This window comes from Citrus sinensis, chromosome 4 (assembly GCF_022201045.2).
Source record: "Citrus sinensis cultivar Valencia sweet orange chromosome 4, DVS_A1.0, whole genome shotgun sequence".
NCBI lineage: Eukaryota > Viridiplantae > Streptophyta > Magnoliopsida > Sapindales > Rutaceae > Citrus > Citrus sinensis.
The window spans coordinates 18578121-18599018 of NC_068559.1; the positions used below are offsets into that span (position 1 = coordinate 18578121).

General features: G+C 35.1%; 1 pseudogene; it reads left to right on the forward strand.

Moving 5' to 3' along the window:
* Nucleotides 1–20898, forward strand: part of LOC102624048 (BTB/POZ domain and ankyrin repeat-containing protein NPR1-like) — a 117185-nt pseudogene that overhangs the window by 81473 nt on the left and 14814 nt on the right.

A 20898-nucleotide genomic window follows, 5' to 3' on the forward strand; every position in this document is an offset into this window, starting at 1 on the left:
TTTTCTGAACGAATTTTCTTATAAAATTTATATTTCTGGAAACTAGACATGTAGGGCTTCTTGATTAAATTTTATTTCATTAAATTCAACTTCGTTTTCAATTTTATACGTATTTTGGAAATAGAAACCACTGCACTGGAAATCCACGATTCCAGTATTGTGATCAGATTCACAAGACTATTTGTACCACCAAATGAACTCAAAACATTCTGAAAGTTTATATGTATGTTAATATATGTGTCTAGGATTCCCAGTTTTAATTTCATAATTTTATGATTAGTATTTTATTTTATAAAAATCACGGAACCCGTTCTGTTTGGTTTAGATTATGTGAAAACAGTTTCGAATTTGCTGAGAAGTAAATAGTTTTTAAAATATTTTTAATATTGGATTCTCTTGTAAATTTTACATGGGGTACTCATGGATGTCCAGAATGGTTCCATAGGATTTTATATCATTCTGAGGCTTGGATTAAGAGTTAAAATTCCGAGAATCAGACCTGTACGGGTATGAATTAGAAAATCAAATTCTTAGAATAAGTTATTGATTGTCATATCTTGTATTTGTTTAAGGTTTTGAAGGTGTTTGAGGCTCTTAGAAGCTTAGAGGTGTGTTAATCCAAGTTCATTTGTCGAGGTAAGTAACTTCATTCCTAATGTACTGGATATGTAGAAGTATTTTGATATTATTATTATAAGTATAAATGTTTTGATACTACTTAAAGGATTACTAATTTTGATAACAAAATTAGCTTTATGTAAATGTTTTCAAACCATTCTTTTTAACAAAGTATTTTATAAATGCTTTTTAATATGTAAATGATTTTATGACATGACAACCTTTTATGATGTTATCTTTAAAATGTTATGCAAGCCTATATTATTGATATGAACTTTTATGAAACTGATACGAATGTTTTGTACCTATGTTTGATTTCAATTATTGATGATTGTATGAGATTCTTAATGTTTTGGCTCATTGTCCATAGTTATTCTGATTCTGATTCTGATTCTGATCGTAATATACGATATATCTGTCTGGACCAGTACTGGGTTTCTGTTCTGAATGTGCACACGATATTCTGATTCTGTTTCTGGCCGGGTCACCGGGACTATAGGTGACACTATGTGACATGAGCTAACCTGTTTGTTTTCTGTATACGTATTACATGATTTGCTTCGTAAGTAAATATGCTTTTGAATATTCTGAATTATTAAGAATTTATCTTATGTTATTGTGATATATCGTTTTATGAAAATTATGGATTATGATATATGCTTTAAACAAAAGAAGGCTTGCAATATTTTTGGTATCAATAGGCCTAGTGTGTTAGGAATGGTTTTACTTACCGAGTTGACGGTTCACCCCTCGTCATTACTTTTTGCAGATTAAGTTTCTTTTGAGAGGTGCACTTAGCTTTGGAGTTAGTGATTTCCAGTTTCCGTTTGCTATTGAATAAGAGGAGGAATAAACTTGTGTTTCTATTTAGTTACTTTTATTATGAACGTGTAATTTGGAGTTTGAGACTTTTGTTATTATTTTTATATGTCCTCGAGAGAGATTATTTAGTATTTGACGTTTGGATTTATGGATTTATTTGAATAAGAATTGGAGGAATTTCAGTTTGAAACTTATGAGTAAAGATTATGATTTGTGAGTAACCTCCTTCTTCACGTGCTCCGCACGTGTTAGATTTGGGGTGTTACAATTGTGGTATCAGAGCGGCTCCGCGTGTCCTCTTGAGCGATGGTGGGGCAAACCTCAGCGAGGACGCTGAGTCCCCAAGGGGGGGGTGTATGTAACACCCTAGGCGAATCCCACATCGGCAAAGCACGGGAGAGATGCTGGGTTTATAAGGGGTGATCCACACCTTAATTGGCAAGACGCGTTTTGGGGTGTATGGGCGCCCCAAGAACAAATCCGTGCGGGCCTTGTTAAGGCCCAAAGCGGACAATATCTTGCCAGGTCTGGGTTGGGTCATGACATTATGGTATCAGAGCAACTAGGTTAGGATTCTGTAGACTTTCTTTTACGGTTTAATTAGATTGTCTAATTAAATCGATTACATTTGTTTTGTAGACATGAAGAAGGACAATATGGGTATGAAAAGTGTCAAGAATAAGGGATGGACAGAAATTGATAGGACCGAACAATTTATCTTAGGAGGAGTTCTTGTCAAAGATCTTAGGAGACTTCATAAGCAGCGAATGGATGATAGACTAAGACGGACTATAGAGGTCTACATCGATACTCCTCCAGGACCTGGAGCTTCAAGAAAGAAGCTCAATGAGGCTATACGTGGACTACGTGTTTATGGCAAGGGAGCTAACAAGAATAAGCTTGTAATACGTCGCCTATTTTGGACAGGACCTCGATTTAAGCCTTACTATAGCAAAGGATGGGTATCTCCAGGTCTAAATAAACTACCTTATAGAACTCCTAAGGAAATCGAGACAGATGGAGTCACGACTAAGGAAAGGAAAGTAAAGATAGATCCTTTTCCTATCCGGTTGAGTACACCTATGAACTTTGTGGCTGTAGGACATGAAACTCTGTAGACTTTATTGAGGTTAATAGAGTGATTAAATATTTTAAGGCAAGGAGTAATCATTTATGACTAGTAATTCTATTTTGGTCTTTTTGGCTTTCTATGTTGCTTGCGACTTTGTAATAACTCTTGTTATATGATCTTTGGTATTAACGTAGAATGAAATATTTATTGCTCTTGTTTACAATATCAAATTTTCTTAGTTACACTACTTATTCAGTACTCTGCGCGCTTGCACGACCTTTAGCTATGAATTATTTACCCTTTTTAATTATTTATTTATTCTCCGTGTTATAGTCAAGAGATGTCACGTAGGGGAGATGCTAGGCATGCCTCTAGCTCGAGAGATGTTTTAGGTATCGCTGACGACGCTGACCCAACCTTGCACGAGATGGCTAACGAAGGAAATCCTATGATGCGCGCAATGCTTAGATTGATGGAACAACAAAGTAAGTTAATTCAAGATATGGCTAGAGGCAGAGTTGGGGCACAAGAGAATGTGCCAGTTGAAAGGCAAGGTGGCGCAAGAGATCATGGGGCTATGGTGAACTTAGAACGATTTAAGAAATGGGACCACCTACCTTTCAGGGGACTGCCGATCCCATGGTTGCAGAGGCATGGCTAAAACAGATGGAGAAGATATTTGTGGCTATGGGTTGTAATGATGATCAAAGGGTAATATTAGCCTCATTTGTCCTTCGGGGTGAGGCAGGCCACTGGTGGGATGCCAAATCTCGTCTCATAAGGGCTGGCTTGCAAGATGCACCCATTACTTGGGAGTTATTTTTGGAGGCTTTTCATGAAAAGTATTTTCCTGAACGAGTTCGACATCAGATGGAGGCTGATTTCTTGAGGTTGACTCAAGGAACAAAGTCTGTTGCGGAGTATGAGGAACAATTTACTGCCCTCTCTCGTTTTGCTCATACCTTGGTTGCTAATGAAGGTAGTAAGTGTAGGAAGTTCCTGGAAGGGTTACGTCCTAACATTAAAGGGCGATTGACCATCCTTAAGATTAACAATTATGCCGATTTGGTGGACCGAGCAATTCTTGCGGAGAAGGATATTCTTGAAGCCTAAGTTACAAGGGATCAGAGAAATAAGAAGAATCAACAAGGTGGACCGCGAAATGGAAGTTCCTTTAGGCAGGGCACTCACTCCCAGAAGTATAATGGTGGAGGTAACAAATGGGATAACAAGGGTGTTACTGGTGACACCGCTCGGAGGAACTACCCCATTTGTCGACATTGTGAAAGGAGGCACCCTGGTGAATGCCATTGGAAAGCTGGAGCTTGTTTTGCTTGTGGAGAATCTGGGCATAAGATTATGGATTGCCCAAAGAGACGTAGCGAGACTACAAATACTCCGACTAACGAAGGGCAGAGGAAGAAACCGAGGGTGCAAGGGCGTGTTTTTGCACTAACAGAAAAAGATGCTGAGGTGTCCAATGATGTAGTATCAGGTACATTGTCCTTATTCTCTAGAGAAGCCAAAGTTCTTTTTGATCCTGGTGCTACACATTCATTTGTATCTTGTGTGTTTGCCCGTTATGCTAATGTGCCTATCACACCACTGGATGTTCACGTGACAATTAGTACCCCTATGGGGGATTGCCAGTTTATAGATCATGTCTATAAGTCATGTGTTATCAGATTGTGTGATAAAGAATTCCTTGTGGATCTCCTACCTTTAGAGATGCACGATTTTGATTTGATTTTGGGGATGGATTGGTTAGGACCTTACCATGTTTCAATAGATTGTTTTGCTAAGGAAATTATTTTTCGCCTACCTGGCGAGGAAGAATTTCATTTTCAAGGGAATCATAAGAGTCATAAAGCTTTGATTTCTATGGTTAAGGCAATGAAAATGCTAAAGAAGGGGTGCGAAGGATTTTTAGCGTATATAGTTGCTGACCATCCCGATGGGGCGTGCCTTGAAGACATACCTATTGTAAGGGAGTTTATTGATGTATTTCCTGAAGATCTTCCGGGACTACCCCCAGATCGAGAGGTTGAGTTTACTATAGAATTAGTTCCTGGTACTACACCTATATCCAAGGCACCATATCGGATGGCACCCATTGAATTAAAAGAACTAAAGGTCCAGCTACAAGAATTACTAGATAAGGGTTTCATTCGTCCTAGTGTGTCGCCTTGGGGTGCTCCCGTTTTGTTCGTAAAGAAGAAAGATGGTTCAATGAGGTTGTGTATAGACTACCGGCAGTTGAATATGGTTACCGTCAAGAATAAATACCCTCTTCCCCGAATTGATGACCTCTTTGATCAATTACGAGGTGCAGCGGTATTCTCTAAAATTGATTTACGATCTGGCTACCATCAATTGAAAATAAGAAGTGAGGATGTATCGAAGACAGCTTTTCGAACTCGTTATGGACATTATGAGTTCTTAGTTATGCCTTTTGGATTAACTAATGCTCCTGCAGCGTTCATGGATTTGATGAATAGGATCTTCCAACCTTATCTTGACCAGTTTGTCATCGTCTTTATTGATGACATATTAATTTACTCTAAGAGTAAGAAGGAGCACGAGACGCACCTGAGGATTGTATTAGAAACATTGCGGGAGAAGAAGTTGTATGGAAAATTTAAGAAATGTGAGTTTTGGCTTGATCGTGTGATGTTTTTGGGACATATAGTGACGAAGGATGGTATTTCAGCAGATCCAGCCAAAGTGGAGGTAATTGTGAATTGGGAAAGGCCTGCTAGTGTGACTGAAGTAAGGAGTTTCTTAGGATTGGCAGGTTATTATAGGCGCTTTGTCAAAGGATTTTCTAGCATAGCAGCACCATTGACTAATTTGACTAAGAAGAATGTGAAGTTCAATTGGGATGAGGCATGTGAAAAGAGCTTTCAAGAGCTCAAGAGTCATTTGGTGACTGCCCCCGTTTTAACTCTCCCTTCTGAAGGTGGAGGTTTTGTGATTTACAGTGATGCTTCCAGAAAAGGTTTGGGTTGCGTTTTAATGCAACATGGTAAGGTTATAGCATATGCTTCTAGGCAGCTAAAGAATCATGAACAAAACTACCCAACACACGATTTGGAATTGGCTGCTATGGTGTTTGCTCTAAAAATCTGGAGACACTATTTGTATGGGGAGACTTGTGAGATCTTCACCGATCATAAGAGTTTGAAGTACTTGTTTACTCAAAAGGAATTGAATTTGAGGCAAAGAAGATGGTTGGAGTTGGTAAAGGATTTTGATTGTTCTATTAATTACCATCCAGGTAAGGCAAACGTGGTAGCAGATGCCTTGAGTAGGAAATCATCTGGGTGCATGGCTCATCTTATCACCATGCAATCTCATTTGGTAAAAGACTTGAGGAGATGTGGGATTGAGGTAGTTACTCATGGGCAAGCAGACGTGTTAGCACATTTGACAGTCCAACCCACTCTAATTGATAGAGTTAAGGTAGCTCAGAAGAACGACATAGAACTCAATAAAATCCGTGAAGATGTGAGCAAAGGACATAAGCCCGGATTTAGACTTGATAATGAGGATGGATTATGGTTGGGACAAAGGTTATGCGTGCCAGCAGACGAAGAGTTGAAGGCGGAGATCTTAAGAGAAGCTCATGAATCATCTTACAGTATGCATCCTGGTAGTACTAAGATGTATCGTGATCTAAAGCAAAGTTTTTGGTGGAGGAATATGAAGAGAGATATTGCTGCTTTTGTGTCTCGGTGTTTAGTCTGCCAACAAGTAAAGATTGAGCATCAAAGACCAGCAGGAACTTTACAAACGCTTCCTATTCCTCAGTGGAAATGGGAACACATAACAATGGATTTCGTTTCTGGATTACCTCGTTCTAGGAGGGGATGTGATTGCATTTGGGTAATTGTTGATCGATTGACGAAATCAGCTCATTTCTTGGCAAGGAAGAGTACAGACAATGTAGGGCAACTAGCTAAGTTGTTCATTAAGGAGATAGTGAGGCTTCATGGAGTTCCAGTGTCAATAGTGTCTGATAGAGATCCACTGTTCACTTCAAGATTTTGGGCTAGCTTACATAAAGAGTTGGGGACGAAATTGAGATTTAGCACTGCTTTCCATCCACAGACAGATGGGCAATCCGAAAGGACTATTCAAACCCTTGAGGATATGCTTCGAGCTTGCGTCCTAGACTTGAGTGGTGGTTGGGAAGAGCACCTAATGTTGATCGAATTTGCTTATAACAATAGCTTCCATTCGAGTATTGGCATGGCACCATTTGAGGCATTATATGGAAGAAAGTGTAGGTCCCCAATCTGCTGGGATGAAGTTGGTGAAAGAAAACTTTTGGGTCCAGAATTAATACAGATTACTGTTGATAAAATCAAGTTGATTAGAGGACGTCTTCAAACAGCTCAGAGCAGACAGAAGAGTTATGCAGATCGTCGTAGACGTGAGTTGGAATTCGAAAAAGGAGATTTTGTTTTCTTGAAAGTATCGCCATGGAAAGGGGTGTTTCGGTTCGGGAAGACAGGAAAGCTTAGCCCTAGATTTATTGGACCATTTGAGATTTTAGAGAGAATTGGTCCGGTGGCCTATCGCATAGCTTTACCACCAAGTCTGTCTAGGCTTCACAATGTATTTCATGTGTCTGTGTTAAGAAAGTACATTGCAGACCCTTTACATGTGCTAGACTATCAACCGATTCAGATAAATGAAGACATGTCGTATGAGGAACAGCCTATTGAGATTGTCGATCGAGACGAACAAGTATTAAGGAATAGAGTTATTCCCCTAGTGAAGGTACGATGGATGAATCATTCTATTGAGGAAGCCACTTGGGAGAGAGAAGCAGAAATGTTGGAGAAGTATCCTCAACTCTTCCATGCATAAGGTAACCTTTTAATTTCGAGGACGAAATTTTTGTTAGGAGGGGAGAAATTGTAACGCCACAAATTCCCATACATATTAAATTATGGAAATTGGGCTTTCATTGAGAATTATGGGTGGCCTATAACCCTTATTTAGAAAGGGGTACTAATTAAATAGAGGTTATTTATGAGATCATTTTGGAAAAGGGCTATTTTTCCTTATTGAATAGGGTTTCTTAAGATCCCCTATAAATACATACTTTTCCCCCTTCCATAACCCTAAGTTCACAACGTTTATTCTTCTTCTCTGCTGCTCTTTACGCTCCTACCCAAATCTTAGGATTCAAACCTTTGTTTAGGAGAGAATCAAAGCGACGGGTAAGTTCACAACGTTTATTCTGAACAGCATGAGTATCTCGAATTTTTAAAGCTATATTTTCTGAACGAATTTTCTTATAAAATTTATATTTCTGGAAACTAGACATGTAGGGCTTCTTGATTAAATTTTATTTCATTAAATTCAACTTCGTTTTCAATTTTATACGTATTTTGGAAATAGAAACCACTGCACTGGAAATCCACGATTCCAGTATTGTGATCAGATTCACAAGACTATTTGTACCACCAAATGAACTCAAAACATTCTGAAAGTTTATATGTATGTTAATATATGTGTCTAGGATTCCCAGTTTTAATTTCATAATTTTATGATTAGTATTTTATTTTATAAAAATCACGGAACCCGTTCTGTTTGGTTTAGATTATGTGAAAACAGTTTCGAATTTGCTGAGAAGTAAATAGTTTTTAAAATATTTTTAATATTGGATTCTCTTGTAAATTTTACATGGGGTACTCATGGATGTCCAGAATGGTTCCATAGGATTTTATATCATTCTGAGGCTTGGATTAAGAGTTAAAATTCCGAGAATCAGACCTGTACGGGTATGAATTAGAAAATCAAATTCTTAGAATAAGTTATTGATTGTCATATCTTGTATTTGTTTAAGGTTTTGAAGGTGTTTGAGGCTCTTAGAAGCTTAGAGGTGTGTTAATCCAAGTTCATTTGTCGAGGTAAGTAACTTCATTCCTAATGTACTGGATATGTAGAAGTATTTTGATATTATTATTATAAGTATAAATGTTTTGATACTACTTAAAGGATTACTAATTTTGATAACAAAATTAGCTTTATGTAAATGTTTTCAAACCATTCTTTTTAACAAAGTATTTTATAAATGCTTTTTAATATGTAAATGATTTTATGACATGACAACCTTTTATGATGTTATCTTTAAAATGTTATGCAAGCCTATATTATTGATATGAACTTTTATGAAACTGATACGAATGTTTTGTACCTATGTTTGATTTCAATTATTGATGATTGTATGAGATTCTTAATGTTTTGGCTCATTGTCCATAGTTATTCTGATTCTGATTCTGATTCTGATCGTAATATACGATATATCTGTCTGGACCAGTACTGGGTTTCTGTTCTGAATGTGCACACGATATTCTGATTCTGTTTCTGGCCGGGTCACCGGGACTATAGGTGACACTATGTGACATGAGCTAACCTGTTTGTTTTCTGTATACGTATTACATGATTTGCTTCGTAAGTAAATATGCTTTTGAATATTCTGAATTATTAAGAATTTATCTTATGTTATTGTGATATATCGTTTTATGAAAATTATGGATTATGATATATGCTTTAAACAAAAGAAGGCTTGCAATATTTTTGGTATCAATAGGCCTAGTGTGTTAGGAATTGTTTTACTTACCGAGTTGACGGCTCACCCCTCGTCATTACTTTTTGCAGATTAAGTTTCTTTTGAGAGGTGCACTTAGCTTTGGAGTTAGTGATTTCCAGTTTCCGTTTGCTATTGAATAAGAGGAGGAATAAACTTGTGTTTCTATTTAGTTACTTTTATTATGAACGTGTAATTTGGAGTTTGAGACTTTTGTTATTATTTTTATATGTCCTTGAGAGAGATTATTTAGTATTTGACGTTTGGATTTATGGATTTATTTGAATAAGAATTGGAGGAATTTCAGTTTGAAACTTATGAGTAAAGATTATGATTTGTGAGTAACCTCCTTCTTCACGTGCTCCGCACGTGTTAGATTTGGGGTGTTACAATAAATATGCATTTTCTAACACTCAACAACGGTCTACACGACGGTTCTTTAATCGGTACATCAAAAAATTTCAGGATTCGGGTAATGAAATGACCATATGGAAGGGAGCGGGTAATCAACTTAGGTATGCTGAGCATGTTTCGGACAATGGTATATCCTAAGTCGACTGGACGATGTCTAAGAATACAATCAATCAAGGCAACATCCATATGAGAGACCTCATCGAAATGGCCTGATCTAGGAAGAACAATGCTCTGAATAAAACGAAGTAATATCCGAGTTTGAAGACAAAGACAAAGGTTGCGAAAATGGATAGTACAATCTTCATCGGAAAGGTCGACACGACGACATATATTCTTAACAGCATCAATATAAGCATAGTCATCAATGTCAGGAGGTTTCCTAGGTGAAAAAATTTCTAGGCCATCATTGGAGGATCCTAGGATGTTGTTCAAGTCCGAATCATCAAACTCAATCAAAACTCCTCCAACTGTAGTGATTACTCGATTCTCTTTCTCCGCGGAACAATCCATATTCGAGTAAAATACTTTCACCAAGTCGGGATACACATTCTCCTCAATCAACAATGCATTAAGCCAACCAACATCTTCTAACAATTACAATAAAGTTCTATTGCTAATACTAAGATGATTCAACCAATCCGGTAAAATAAAAAAGGTTTGGAGTACCTCACGAGTCCTGAACTGTTGATGAAAACGTTTGGCTAGATGTTTCTTGTTCTGAAAATGTGTGGACTCGAAATTGGATTGATTGGTGGTGCTCCTTGCTTCCCATGGCCGATCGGTTTGATGAACCGGTTCTTTGCCTTTTCTTCGAACCAGCCGTGAACTAGACATTTGGATTTGATTGATTTGAGGTTGAAAAGGATAAAGAGAATGAAGATGATGAAGATTGAAAGTGATTTTGAGAAACAATTTGAATCAAAAACGGCTTGAGAATGAGAAATCTAGAGAGAGAAAAATTCGGATGAACCCTAGGTTGAATTTGAGATCTAGAGTTTTGGATGATGAAAATGAAGTTTAAAGATGCTTTTGAGTGAATGAAGTGATGGGGAATGATTTTCTTAATTCAATTTGATGTGAAAAAGGAAGAAAAAAGATGGATTTTGGAGTGAAAAAAGAGAGAGAAACCGGTTTTTAGAGAGAGAGCAAGAACCGGATTTTTGAAGAGGGAAGAGGAACAATTGAAATAGCTTCCGAAACCGGAATTTCGGTTTGCACTAACCGGAAGTCCGGTTGTGACCAAAAGCTTGAAACCCGAAACCGGATTTCTGGTTTGCACTAACTGGAATTCCGGTTGTGACCAGCAAGGTTCCACGCAAAAAAAAGGGTTTTCCGGATAACATGAACTGGCTTGCCGGTTGGATCCAGAGGATAACAATGCCGGTTTGCCAAAGTCTCGAATTCGGATTTCCGGATTGACATAACCGGAAATCCGGTTTGGTCCAGCAAGCTTTGCTTGCGAATCCGGCTTTCCGGTTTTGCTAACCGGTAGTCTGGTTTGAAGCAAAAATGAAGCTTAGGAAATCTGGTTTTCCGGATTGAAGATCCGGTTATCCGAATGTTGTCCCGAGAGCAACCAAAACTAATCCGGTTTTTCCGGATTGAAAATCCGGTTATCCGGAATTTGTCTCGAGAGAAATCAATAAGGAAAAATGATTTTCCAAATGAATAGAAAGGGAATATTTGCTAGCTCTTATACTTGAACTACACACACCATTTCATTTCCAGCCTTAAAGATTGATTAATTTTAAATCATTTCGAGATTTAAAACTTTTCAATAAGCCATTTAATGCATGCAACATAAAATCATAAAATCATAAAATTACAAGCATATCAAGCCATCTAATTTATGAACCATAAATCCATATAATAACAAACATATCAAGCTATATAGAAAAACATGAATTAAGATTCAATATTCATCATTCCAAGCTCATGTCTTATCTTTATAAAAAGCTCTTCGCTAAGAGGTTTTGTAAAGATATCCGCAAGTTGATTTTCAGTGGAAACAAATTTAATCACAACATCTCCTTTTTGAACATGATCTCTAAGGAAATGATGTCTAATTTCTATATGTTTAGTCTTAGAATGTTGAATGGGATTCTTGGAAAGATTAATAGCACTAGTATTGTCACATAAAATAGGTATTTGATCAAGCTTAATACTATAGTCTCTAAGGGTTTGTTTCATCCAAAGAATTTGTGCACAACAACTACCTGCAGCAATATATTCTGCCTCGATGGTTGAAAGCGCAACCGAGTTTTGTTTCTTACTACACCAAGAGACAAGAGAATGACCTAGGAAGTGACATGTTCCACTAGTACTTTTTCTATCAACCTTAAATCCAGCAAAATCGGCATCCGAATAACAAGTTAAATCAATATGAGTTCCTCTAGGATACCAAATGCCAAGATTAATGGTGCCAATTAGATATCGAAAAATGCGTTTAACAGCAAGCATGTGAGATTCTTTAGGACAAGATTGAAATCTAGCACACAAGCATACACTAAACATAATATCAAGCCTACTAGCAGTCAAATAGAGTAAGGATCCGATCATACCTCGATATGTCTTGATATCAACTTCCTTACCTTCTCATTTTTGTCCAGCTTGATAGTAGTGCTCATAGGAGTGCTTTTTACCGTTCCATTTTCATAGCCAAATCTTTTGAGTAGATCTTTCACGTACTTGGCTTGGTTTATGAAAATTCCTTGCTCGTTTTGTTTGATTTGAAGTCCAAGGAAGTACTTCAACTCTCCCATCATACTCATCTCAAACTCTTGGCTCATACATGATGAAAAATCTTTACACAACAACTCATTAGTAGAACCAAAAATAATATCATCAACATAAATTTGAACAATAAGTATGTCTTGGTTCTTATGCTTAACAAAAAGAGTTGTGTCCACTTTTCCCATCGAAAAATTGTTATCCAACAAGAAGTTTTTAAGCCTATCATACCAAGCTCTAGGTGCTTGTTTTAAACCATACAAAGCCTTGGATAACTTATACACATGATCTGGAAATTTTTCATTTTCAAAACTAGGAGGTTGTTTCACATAAACTTCCTCCATAATATATCCATTTAAGAAAGCACTCTTGACATCCATTTGATATAAAATAAAATCCTTATGACATGCATATGCTAACAACATCCTAATGGATTCTAATCTTGCTACAGGTGCAAAAGTTTCATCAAAATCAATTCCTTCTTCTTGGTTGTAACCTTGAGCCACTAATCTAGCTTTATTTCTTACAACCACACCAAATTCATCCATTTTATTTCTAAATACCCATTTAGTGCCTATAATGGATTGATGCTCTGGATTAGGAACTAACTCCCACACATTGTTTCTCTCAAATTGATTCAACTCCTCTTGCATTGCCATAATCCAAGATTCATCATTTTCCGCATCCGCAAAGGATTTTGGTTCAATTTGAGAAATAAATGCAGCATGCTCACATGTGTTCCTAAGAGATGATCTAGTGGTAACACCTCATGAGGGATCTCCTAAAATTACATCCTTAGGGTGAGAGGACATATACCTCCACTCCTTAGGGAGTGTTTGTGAAGTACCTTCATTTTGCTCAGCATTTGTTTCTTCATGATGTTCCTCTTGAATTCCATGTGGCGCGACTTCTTGGTTGTCATTCGATGCTTCTTCTTGTTGTTCTTCTTTTGCATTATCATCAACAACAACTCTCTCCGTAGAGGAAGGGTTAGACTCATCAAATATAACATGCATAGATTCCTCCACAACTAAAGTTCTTTTATTATAAACTCTATAAGTTTTGCTTGAATTTGAATAACCAAGAAAAATACCAACATCAGATTTTGGATCAAATTTACCAAGATTATCTTTTGTATTCAAAACAAAACATTTGCATCCAAAAACTTTAAAATAGCCAATGTTGGGTTTTCTATCTTTCCAAAGCTCATATGAAGTTTTATTGAGATTAGGTCTAATCAACATCGGATTTAAAACATAACAAGCGGTGTTGACGGCTTCGGCCCAAAAATATTTAGGCAAAGAATTTTTATTCAACATGGTCCTAGCCATTTCTTGAATAGATCTATTCTTTCTCTCTACTACTCCATTTTGTTGTGGAGTCCTAGGAGATGAAAATTGATGTTCAATGCCAAAGTCATTACAAAAATTTTCAAATGCATGATTTTCAAATTCTCCACCATGATCACTTCTAATACAAGTAATAGAATAACCTTTTTCATTTTGAACCTTTTTATAGAAAATTCGAAATGCATCAATGGCATCATCCTTATTAACTAAGAATAATACCCATGTGTATCTAGAATAATCATCCACAATTATAAATGCATAATATTTGCCACTTAAACTAGCATATCTAGAAGGTCCAAACAAATCTATATGAAGCAATTGAAGTGGTTTTGAAGTAGAGACGTGATTCTTGCTTTTGAAAGAAGTTTTGATTTGTTTTCCAAATTGGCATGCTTCACAAATTCTATCTTTTTGAAAACTGATTTTTGGAAGACCTTTAACTAAATCATTTTTCACGATTTTTGAAATCAAATCCATGCTTGCATGACCTAATCTTCTATGCCATAACCAACCATCATCATGCAATGCGGAGAGACATTTTTCATGTATAGATGCACAATCTATATTAATGGTATAGACATTGACACATCTATTTCCTACAAACAAGACTTTCCCAGCACATGCATTCTCAATAACACATTTTGATTCATCAAAGATAACTCTATATCCTTTATCACATAATTGACTAATACTAAGCAAATTGTGTTTCAAGTTTTCAACCAAACACACATTCTCAATGAGAGTAGAGGATACATTACCGACATTTCCAATTCCAATGATTTTTCTTTTTGAATTATCCCCAAACGATACATCTCCACCATTTTCGATCTTAGTAAAGCTTGAGAACCAAGAATAATTCTCTGTCATGTGTCTTGAACAACCGATGTCCAAGTACCACTTATTCTTCTTCTTCTTTGAGCCCTAAAAAAAAATCTCAAGTTTTAGGTACCCAAACCTTTTTGGGTCTTTGAGAGTTAGCAATGGTTCCTTTTGGAACCCACACACATTTCATACCATAATATGCATTTCTCTTCACTGCACATCTATTTTTCATATGGCCATCTTGATTGCAATAATGACATACAATTTTATTGTTAATAGATGTATTCTTCACAAAATAACTCTTGTAAAATTTTTGTTTCAAATTCGGTTTATAACCTATGCCACTTTTGTCAAATACACATTTTTGTGAGTTTAGCAAATTGTCCAACATCTTTTGCCCATTTGTGAATTTTAGCACAATTTCATTTAGTTCATTACTCTTCTTTCTAAGCATTTCATTCTCATTTTTCAAGTCATTCATGTGTGACTCTAAGTGCTCATGTAAAGTGCTAGAATTCTCAAGTAATGCAATACTATCATGCAATGTCTTATTTTCTAATTCTAGGCATGCAATCTTTGCACTAAATGAATCATTTTCATTCTTAAGCTCTATCATCTTCTTTTTAAGACTTATATTCTTTTTACCAATCTTTATTAGCTCATCATGCAAATCATTAAAAGCATCATGCAATTCATCATATGTAGGAAGAACACTTACCTCATCAAGTTCATCACATGATTCTTCCCCAATAGCCATGAGAGCTAAGTTTGTCATTTTTTGTTGCTCATCATCGTCACTTATTTCCTCATTGCTATCATCCTATGTGGCCACCATAGCCTTCTTCTTGAATTTGTTGAGAAGAGGACATTCCGGTCGTATGTGTCTGGGCTTCTTGCATTCATAACAAGTGATTGGCTCATTCTTCTCCTTCTTATTCTTGTAGCCTCTGAACTTTCTCTGCTCATTATTCTTCTTGTAAAATTTCTGAATCTTCTAGCCAACATAGCCAGCTCCTCATCATCCATTTCGCTTTCCTCATCACTTTCACGTTTTGAAGCCTTGAGAGCAATGTTTTTCTTCTTTTCCTCATGCCCTTTTTCAGCTGCCAAATCTTCTTCATATGAAATAAGAGAGCCAATTAAATCATCAATAGGTAATACATTTAAATCCTTGGCTTCCTCAATGGCAGTCCTTTTTGGTCTCCACTCCTTAGGTAGTGACCTAATAATTTTCTTGACCTTTTCGCTATTTGAAAAAGTCTTTCCTAGGGCTCCTAGAGTGTTCACTATGTCCGTGAATCTAGTATACATAGAGTACACATTTTCATTTTGTTCCATTTGGAACAATTCATATTATCGAGTGTACCTACTTATTTTAGATTCTTTCACTTGGTTTGTGCCTTCATAGACAACCTCAAGTTTGTGCCAAATCTCATTAGCACTTTCGCAACTAGACACTCTATGAAACTCTTTCTTATCTAGTGCACAAAACAAGGCATTCATGGCCTTAGAATTTAGATAAGCTTTTCTCTTTTCAAATTCATTCCAATCCCGTGAAGGTTTTGGAATATCTTCTCCTACTTCATGTTTAGTCAAGGGCATGAAAGAACCATCATTAGCGATTTCCCAAATCTCATAATCTAAGACTTGCAAGTAAATTCTCATCCTAGTTTTCCAATATGAGTAATCGTTTCCATCAAAGTAAGGTGGTCTAGTGGTGGACTGCCCTTCTTTAAATGTGGAATCATTTTGAGTTGCCATTGATCTTTAGCTCTAGATGGTTAAATCTAAATAAGAGCACCAAACTCTAATACCAAATGAAATATAAGTGTGCAACCCAAGAGGGGGGTGAATTGGAAATTTAAAAATTATCCTAGTAAATTCACACAACAAGCAATCTAATGTCTTAATAAAAATTAAAAGCAATAGGTTCAAGAACAGCACAATAATTAAAGAGTAAGAGAGAAGAGAAACAAACACACGAATTTTTACGTAGTTCGGCAATCCCCGCCTACGTCCACGTCTCCAAGCGATCCAAGCTTGAGGATTCCACTATCCAAACCTTTCCAAGGCTTCAACGATTATAATTGACTTCGAGGTGTCAATAAACCTTTACAACAAAGAGATTATCTCCCAATCTCTTCACTCAAGTGTCTCACAGACGCAAACTCTTACAATTGAGATGAATAAATGAAGGTTACAATGAAACTCACTCAATGAGTAGATATTCAAAAATGAAGAACAAAAAAAGATTCAATGTTTGTATTTCACAAGTTTGAAGGCTCAAGATATCACGTGTGCTTTTTGTTCTTGCTTGTTGGAGAGCTTGAAAATGAGTTGGATTTGAGTTTTTATAGTTTGAGCTCAAAAACTAGCCGTTACTCACATTTTGGTCGTAACCGGATTACCGATTATGGACATCCGGAATTCCGCTTAATGTTACCGTTACAGCCACAAATTTGAATTTCTGAACATCCGGATTTCCGCTTTGTCACATCTGGATTTCCGCTTACGCTCAGTAGCTTATTGCCCAACAACCGGATTTCCGTTTGTCAGGATCCGGAATTCCGCTTTTAATTCGGATAGATTCTGCCTAAAATCCAGACTTCCGTTTGTCAAAATCCGGATTTCTGCTTGCTACAGTGAATTTTTTTAAAATTTATAGTTTGACCCCAAAACTTTATAAAACTATAGTGTGGCCCAAAACGTTATGAAAGTTTGCAAAAAGGTCCAATTTCAGAACTTTAGAATAATGCTTTGTCAATCCCACAACTTTCTGAAATTATGACTTTGCCCAAACTTTTTGAAATTATAGAATGGCCCAAAAACATTTAAATAGTTTCAAATAGGTCCAAATCCGAAATTTAAAATACTATCAAAGATTTTAAAATTACTTTCATTTTAATCCAAAATGCTTTAATTCCATAACATCATTTTCTTATTATAAAAGCACAATTCATAAATCTTTACTCAATAAATACATGTGGTTTGTTATCATCAAAATCAATATTTATAGCCATATATGCTAACAATACATAGGTACAAAAAATTCGTATCAGTATCATAAATGTCCATAACAACAATTTAGGCTTGCAAAGTATTTTATAGATAAAATCATAAAAGATAGTCACGTCATAAAATAATTTACATATTTAAAAGCATTTATAAAATACTTTGTTAAAAAGAATTTAGGTTTTGAAAATATTTTCATAAGCTAATTTTGTTATGAAAATCCATTAATCTTCTAATTAGTATAAAAACATTTGTACTTATAATAATAATATCAAAATACTTATACATATCCAGTACATTAGGAATGAAGTTACTTACCTCGACAAATGAATTTGAATTAACACATCTCTAAACTTCTAAGAGTCTCAATCACCTTCAACACCTTAAATAAATACAAGATATGACAATTAATAACGTATTCTAAGAATATGATTTTCTAATTCATACCCGTACAGGTCTGATTCTCAGAATTTTAACTCTTAATCTAAAACTCAGAATGATATAATATTCTATCAAACTATTATGGACATCCATGAGTACCCCATGTAAAATTTGCTAGAGGATCCGATATCAAAAAAAATTTTCAAAATTATTTATTTCTCAACAAATTCGAAACTGTTTTCACATAACCTAAACCAAACAGAATGGGTTCTGTGATTTTTATAAATAAAATACTAATAAAAAATTATGAAATTAAAACTAGGAATCCTAGACACATATATTAACCTACATATAAACTTTGGTGGTACAAATAATCTTATGAATCCGATCGCAATGCAAGAATCGCAGTTTTCCAGTGCAGTGGTTTCTATTTCGAAAATACATATAAAATTGAAAACGAAGTCGAATTTAATGAAATAAAATTTATTCAAGAAGCCATACATGTCTAGTTTCAGAAATATAATTTTCATAAGAAAACTCGTTCAGAAAATATAGGTTTAAATTCGAGATACTCATGCTGGTTAGAATTATCTTGTGTGCTTAATACATCAATGATTGATTAACTAAACTCATAATAAATCAAAACCCTAAACACATTCTAAATCACGCATTATGATCTATAATAATCTAAAATCATGCCAATATAAACCTAGATAGAGTGATTGGAAATCTTGTGGGGAATAAGAGGAGTAAACTTACCAATCGCTTTAATTCTCTCCTAAACAAATGCTTGAATCCTAAGATTTAGGTAAGAGCGTAATGAGCAGTAGAGAAGAAGAAACGTCGTGGGTTTAGGGTTATGGAAGGGGAAAAATATGAATTTATAGAGAGTCTTAAGAAATCCTATTGAATTTTGGAAAATAACCCTTTTTCAAAAATTACCCTAAAATTATCATGTGTGCTTAATACGTCAATGATTGATTAACTAAACTCATTATAAATCAAAACCCTAAACAAAGCCTAAATACATTCTAAATCATGCATTATGATCTATAACCATGTATAATCGTGCCAATATAAACCCTAGATAGAGTTATTAGAAATCTGTTGAGAATAGGGAGAATAACTTACCCGCCGCTTTGATTCTCTCCTAAACAAAGGTTTGAATCCTAAGATTTGGGTAGGAGCGTAAAGAGCAGTAGAGAAGAAGAATAAACGTCGTGGACTTAGGGTTATGGAAGGGAAAAAGTATGAATTTATAGGGAGTCTTAAGAAGCCCTATTTAATTACGAAAAATGACTATTTTCCAAAACTATCTCATAAATAATCTATATTTATAATTTAGTATCCCTTTCTTAATAAGGGTTATAGGCCACCCATAATTCTCAATGACAGCCAATTTTCATAATTTAATATTATGGAAATTTGTGGCGTTACAGGTGGCCCCCGTACAATCATAAATAATTGAAATCATACATAGGCACAAAACATTCGTATCAGTTTCATAAATGTCCATAACAACAATTTATGCTTGTATAATATTTTAAAGATAAAATCATAAAAGGTAGTCATGTCATAAAATAATTTACATATTGAAAAACATTTATAAAATACTTTGTTAAAAAGAATTTAAGTTTGAAAACATTTACATAAAACTAATTTTGTTATCAAAATCAATTAATCCTTTAAGTAGTGTAAAAACATTTATACTTATAATAATATCAAAATAATCATACATATATCCAGTATATTAGGAATGAAGTTACTTACCTCGACAAAAGAATTTGAACTACACACCTCAAAGTCTCTAAGAGCCTTAAACACCTCCAATACATTAAACATATACAAAATGTGACTATCAATAACTTATTCTAAGAATCTAATTTTTTAATTCATACTCGTACAGATTTGATTCTCAGAATTTTAACTCTTAATCTAGAACTTAGAACGACATAATATTCTACGAAACTATTTTGGACATCCATGAGTACCCCATGTACAATTTTCAAGAGGATCCGATATCAAAAACATTTTCAAAACTATTTATTTCTCGACAAATTTGAAATTGTTTTCACATAACCTAAACCAAACAGGACGGGTTCTGAGATTTTTATAAAATAAAATACTCATCAGAAAATTATGAAATTACAACTGGGAATACTAAACACATATATTAACGTGCATATAAAATTTTAGAAGTTGTGGAGTTCATTTGGCGGTACAAATAATCTTGTGAATCCGATCGCAATTCTGGAATCGCAGTTTTCCAGTGCAGTGGTGTCTAATTCGAAAATACATATAAAATTGAACACAAAGTCGAATTTAATGAAATAAAATTTATTCAAGAAGCCCTACATGTCTAGTTTCAGAAATATAAATTTCATAAGAAAACTAGTTCAGAAAATATAGGTTTAAATTCGAGATACTCATGCTGGCCAGAATTATCTTGTGTGCTTAATACGTCAATGATTGATTAACTAAACTCATAATAAATCAAAATCCTAAACACATTCTAAATCACGCATTATGATCTATAACAATCTAAAATCATGCCAATATAAACCTAGATAGAGTGATTGGAAATCTTGCGGGGAATAAGGGGAGTAAACTTACTAATCACTTTGATTCTCTCCTAAACAAATGCTTGAATCCTAAGGTTTGGGTAAGAGCATAATGAGCAGCAGAGAAGAAGAAACGTCGTGGTTTAGGGTTATGGAATGGGAAAAATATGAATTCATAGAGAGTTTTAAGAAACCCTATTGAATTTGGGAAAATAACCCTTATTAAAAAATTACACCAAAATAATCTCTATTTATAAGGGCAATAGTGTCATTTTAAAATTCCATTAAAAAAATAAAAAAAGGGAAATTTGGGCGTTACAATACAAGTTTGTCACTAACAATAAATTTAATTATGAATATTTTAATAATTTAAAATCTCATTCAACCGTCAGTGTTTATAGTGTTTTTCGGAATACAAAATTGTAAGTCTCACCCTTAATAGTATAATGCTAAACATTTTCAAAAATTTATTCTATTATAGTCGTCTTATTTCAGCGGATTCTTTTAACTGAG